Below are 5763 nucleotides of genomic sequence, written 5' to 3' on the forward strand. Positions count from 1 at the left end.
AAGAATGCAAAAAAGAAAGAAAGAAGGAAAGAAACAATGAAAAAAATGCAAAAGAGAAAGAAGAAAGAAATAGAAAAGACGGAATAAAAATGAAGTAAAAGAAACAATGAAAACAAAAGAAGAAAGGAAAGAAAAAAGAAATAAGAATGCAAAAAAAATAAGAAATTATCTAAGAAGAAAAGAAGGCAGAAAAGTAAAGAAAGAAGGAAGGGAAAAAAATACAACAAAGAAAGGAGGAAAGAAAGCAGAAAGAAAAAGAAAAGGCAAAAAATTTAAGAAAGAAAGAAGGAAAAAACAAAGCAATAAAGAAATCAAGGAAAGCAAGCAGGAAAGAAGAAAGAATGAATGAAGTAAAGAGGGTTCAGACAATATGTTTAAATAAAATTGCTACAAGCGTGCTGCAAATGAAACACATTCATGTTTGGTTTTCTTCCTGTGTAAAGTTTATTAAAGAACCATTGGTGAAACTGGGTCCAGGAACACAATATGGAATGCTGTGAAACCGCAGCAGTCCACAAAAGGAATTTGCAACCGCATTGGAAGAAAACAGGAAATGATAAAGCTGGAATTTGCGCTGCGGCCACTTCAAATGCGTCCCACTATCACATCAGGCAACACTGGCATTAAAGGGAATTTCGCTGTGTGCAGATGTCCACCTTGTGAAAGAGCAAAATGCAGTCACTCAAAGTGACGTTAATTAGATCCTTAAGTAGGCTGCCCTATTGCCCCATGCTGTAGTAGGTGGAAGAAAAATGGAAATGACAGACCAATAGGTGAAGAGAGGTGGCTAAAAGCCCCTTTAAGTAGGTATATTTACATATTTTTGTTAGTAAAATCAAAGAACCACCTCAAAAAGGTGCTACCTCTGCAAGTGTCGCAAGATTGAAAAAGACGGATATGATAGAAAATTTGGCTGTTTCAAGTTCAGGCTCAGCTGAAGGACTGACAACTTTACCACTTGTCAAGACTGTGACAAAATGTTATCATTGAAGAGACTGTGAATCCAACAACTTGGTTTGCTACATCAACATTAATGGTGACGGGCGAGTCTCTAGAGATTGCTATTTGAGATGGATATCTACTAGAGCTCGATGCTGAACCACAAATCAGATACCTTATCACCACTTCTTAATGAAGGTACTGCTACTTTACTTAAGCAATTCACTAAAATATCACTCACAACTTTGTGGCAAACTTTGTTGTCATCACTGCCAGATGAAGATTTTTTTGGAACTGGCATTCATACATGCATTCCGAATCAAACATACTTACATGCATTTAAGGTTAAGGCACTTACAATATTACTGCCTTATTTTTTAAGGGGGATGTTAGCCTCATTTACTGAATAACATCTGTTCTAGAGGTTGGTGTGGTAAAATGGTCACCATAAAATGGTGAAGCTATTATTGATACGCTAGGCTATTACACACAAACAGTATTTAGACTTAACTTACCACCTTGTACATTTTGCATCAACCAAGTAAGGTGTGTTTTATGTGTGGTGTATTTTACTAGCCTACAAAGTTGTGATTACAATCTAAACAGTTTTAAAATGAAAGGTGATTTGGAAAGGCATCTCGGAAAGCATTCACATGGGATTCTCCCAACAGCATCTAGCTGGAAAATGAAATAAACCATAGAAGGTGTCGACTCTAAATAATACGGCTTCATTGCGGTTTTCATTTGATATTTTTCTAATTTTGACTAGTGTCTTCACAATGTTTGTCATTGTGTTCATCAAATGATGTTACAATTGGTGCCCAACATCCTAATTAGACACTGATAATAAACATGTATTTTACCATTAATGGCGTGTGCATCTATATCCAGTATGTCTAAGGTTCACCACATTATAACCGGTAAGTCCCCGACAGGTATACCAAGCATTGCCAAAGCCAATAGGCTGCACCTTTTGGCTCTGACAATGCTGAGCAGCATCATAAAATTCATGCATGAACGTGCTTCCGAAATGACGTAGAGCTCATCTGAGATGGATTGGTAGATCATAAAATATGCTTTTAACGATTTGCTGCCTGGCACTGCAACAAAAATGACATAATAATATTAAAAAAGGTCGGGGCCAATGGAGTAGTGGGTGAGGTGGATGCTACAGCGGGAAAAAATACAAATAAAGCCAGTTGGAGGGAACGGAAAAAGCAGCACATAAGGTAGCGACTAGCGAGCAAAACGGATGGGAGAGAAGCACAGGAGAGAGAGAGAGTTATACGGAGCACAGGGAGTTTGGTAGGGAAAAGGACAAGACAGCAAGCAGCACAAGTGGGAGAGAGCAACAAGGAGCTGGGGGATAAGCAGATATTTGGCGGGGAGAATCAAACAAGGCAAAAGCATGCATTCTCTTGGAGTGCTTAACGAACAAGCATTGGCATAGCCAATAGGTCTCACCTTTGGGACCTTATAAGTGTTTAGCCATGCAACAGTTGCATAGCTAAATACTTATAAGGTCCCAAAAGCGAGACCTATTGGCTATGCCAAGCGGCCGCGAAAGTGATCGCGATCAAACATCAAAGCGGCCGCGAAAGTGAAAGTAATCGCGGCCGCTTTGATGCCCGCCCGCGCACATGCACTGTAGCTCTAGGCTGGCCTGGTAGCCCTCTCAATAAGTATCGCCGGACCAGCGCATGACCTGGGTCAGGCGAGACCTAAAAAGGAAACAGTAGTTCTCTAAAAGTGAGCAGCAGAAGGGAACAAGGCAGCCAATCAAAAGGATGGTAAAGAGGCTGTTCTTCAAGAGAGGCCAAACACAAGAAGGCGGCAAGCCATCCAATAAGTAAGAAAATGAGAGGGACAATAAATCCAACCAATAGTAAGCAAATGGTGGGCTGTAGGTTGACTATCTCAACTAGACAGATTGCATGGTCTGATAGGCGAGTCCTAAAAATATCTAGCTCAAATGTACCTGCTTCTAAACAGGCAAACGTATGAGAAGATACACAAGCGAGGTTTCCTTTTCTCGTTGTTAGAGTAGATTACTGTGACCTTCTACTCTTGTAGGCTACGAAATCTAGCCTGGATGTGTCTTTTCCCCCAACAGGTTCTTTAGGATTAAACTGCCATGACAAATTGGTGCTATGAGGACTAGGCAGATCAAACTCCACTCAGTTTCTGGTTAAGTAGAAGTTGTTCAGTGGACCAGTGTTAGTATGCCTCCTGTGGTATATACGTTGGTCCATAATTGGTGGAAGTGAGACTAGATGCCACTTTCTCTTATGTATGTATATGATATTTCTATAGCGCAGGTCTAGCCAAAAGGCAGCAGAGCGCAGTACATGGTCAAGGACAAACAAAGTCAATGAGGTAATCGGAGAGGAAGCTGGGTTGTGGCCGTTAATGCATTGTGATGTAGTGTTCTTTAAAGAGGTGAGACTGCAACTCTTACAAAAATTGGAGCAACGTTTAGGAGATCCAGTTGTATAAGAGGATATTCTTCTAGATCCTGGCTGAGTAGATGGAAAACACCTGTTGTCTTGTTTTCCCTCTTTTTGTTCTTTACACTTCTTAGGATGCAGTCTGATGGTGTTCTGGCTGTGAGTGTGATGAGCACCACCATAGATGGCGAGATTGTCTGCAAGATAATGCTGGTTTTGTAAATGATGCACCTGATTTAACAGCAGTTTTGAAGTCACTTTCTGGAAGAAATAATATGATGAAGAGGTAGCTGGTATTAGGCTGTCTTTGCTTGTTTGCTAATGTGCCTCTTCAGGCTGAGGTTTTGAGTCCAATTTGAATCCAAGTGACTTGACATTCGGTGGAGCTGGGGTTCAAAACCATCAAGAGTCACGTCGCTGAGTCAGGTTTGGACTGTTTCTTGTTTTTAGTTCTTAACACATAACAGGAATTCTGTCTTGAGTAGGATGAGCTTCAGGTTGGTGCTAAACATCCAGGTCTGGATGATGTGCAAACATTGTTTGAGGCGTAGGATGTCTGAAGCAGAGGACACTTTCAAGTTGAGTTTTGTTTCATAGGCATTTTGGTGAATGCTGATGCTGTTATCCTTGAGTAGAGCACCAAGCAGCTCCACATAAAGGTTGAAAAAGGCAGGAGGCTGTATGGAAACCGGGGGTTGGGGTGACACCACAGGTGATGGGGGGCCTTTTGCGACCTGGATGTGCCCATCTGATTAAGCTGTGTAAGTCGGAAAGGTTGGAAGCAAGTGGTGAATCCCATACAGGACTCAAGTATGTGTATGAGGGTGGGATTGTTAAATGTGTCGAAGGCAACTGAGAGGTCTAGCACTATCAGGAAGCAGAGATAAATTTCTTATGCCTTATCGGGGCGTTGTTACAGCTACCAGAAACTTTTGGGACTGACACAGCTTGAGTGTTTTCTTCATGTAGAAAATATTTGTAACTTAGAGAGTAAAAACTCAACTGTTTGTAAATACTACACCAGGCTGAGCAGGAGGTAAGCTCACATGCCTGCAATGTAGTTGAGTCCAAAGTCAGAGTCAAGGCTAGGAGCTGAAATCTCATCCCTGGTGCAACTGACACGTATTACTAAGCACTAAAAGATAAGATAGGGGCAACATCAACACAAGGTGCAAGGAACCTCAAGACCTGCAGCCGTTGGAGTGGGGAAGTAAGCCTCCCAATGGATATAGACTAGATTAAGCCAGAACAAGTTACTAGTGACCAACACTTTCACCTTTGCCAGTGTTGCTTGCTCTATCTTATGTCCACAGGAGGTGCCTTTGTTTAGCACTTACTGTAGGGACCTGCACTACTGCAACCGGCCAGAATCTCCATACTTAACCTTTGCGTTCTTCTGGCACACAAAAAAACCAATGATCTTAGAGAGAATAGGGTCAAATGTGATCTGCATGAGCAAGCATTTCCTAAGATCTCTGTTGGAGCTCTGCACATGGAGCGGGCACGGACTGGATGGTTGTTTTCCCAACAGGGTACACAACATATGTGCAGGTCAGATACTGCAAACTGCATGCAGTTACGGGTATCCCACTAGCCTTTATGAGGCGGGGATGGGGGTGCTGGACAGAGGAGCACTAAATCAGGAAATCAACAAAGTCTTTCTGAGGGCCCTGTTTAGGTTTTTGTTTTCATCCTAAGCAGTATTAAATACTGGAAGTCGCAGATATAAATTCTTATGCATATCTGATGTTCAAAGCATTTTACTCACTGCCAAGATGTTATTTACTTCCCTTTTGAATGTCCAACATGGCACTGCCCAGTAACTTGAACTGGGTTATTGACTTCATACTTAAAATATGATATTTGTCAACTGGCTTCCTTTCAAATCATCACCCCTCCTGCACATCAAAATGTGAAGGTTATGTATCAAATTCTAACCAATTAATGACAATACTTGTTTCTGGAATGTGCTACGAGATCATTCTAATGGCAGAATGCATGCAAAACAAATAACTCTAAAAGAACTTGTTGGTACAGCCAGCTTTTCACATGTATTTGTACCAGTCGAGCATTTCCAATCAATTTTAACTGCAAGGACACACACTGCAGGACACCCAAGAGTCAAACTTTAGTTCAATCTACATTGTTAACACTTCATTTCTTGTCCAGCTACTAAATGGCGGATGTTTCAAAATAATCAAACAGGACAGTGGCGGATTAAGTGTAAGGACATAGGGGGGCGTGGTCTGCCAAGCTGCGGAATGGCCACTAGTTAAGCGAGCTTCGCCGGCCGAGAGCCAATCCTACATTTATCCACACGATCGGGGAGCTGTTGCTGTTCTACAAACACCCCCAGGAGGTGCCTGAGAAGCAGGGG

The sequence above is a fragment of the Triturus cristatus genome, chromosome 4_1 (genome assembly GCF_964204655.1).
Source record: "Triturus cristatus chromosome 4_1, aTriCri1.1, whole genome shotgun sequence".
NCBI classification, from domain to species: domain Eukaryota; kingdom Metazoa; phylum Chordata; class Amphibia; order Caudata; family Salamandridae; genus Triturus; species Triturus cristatus.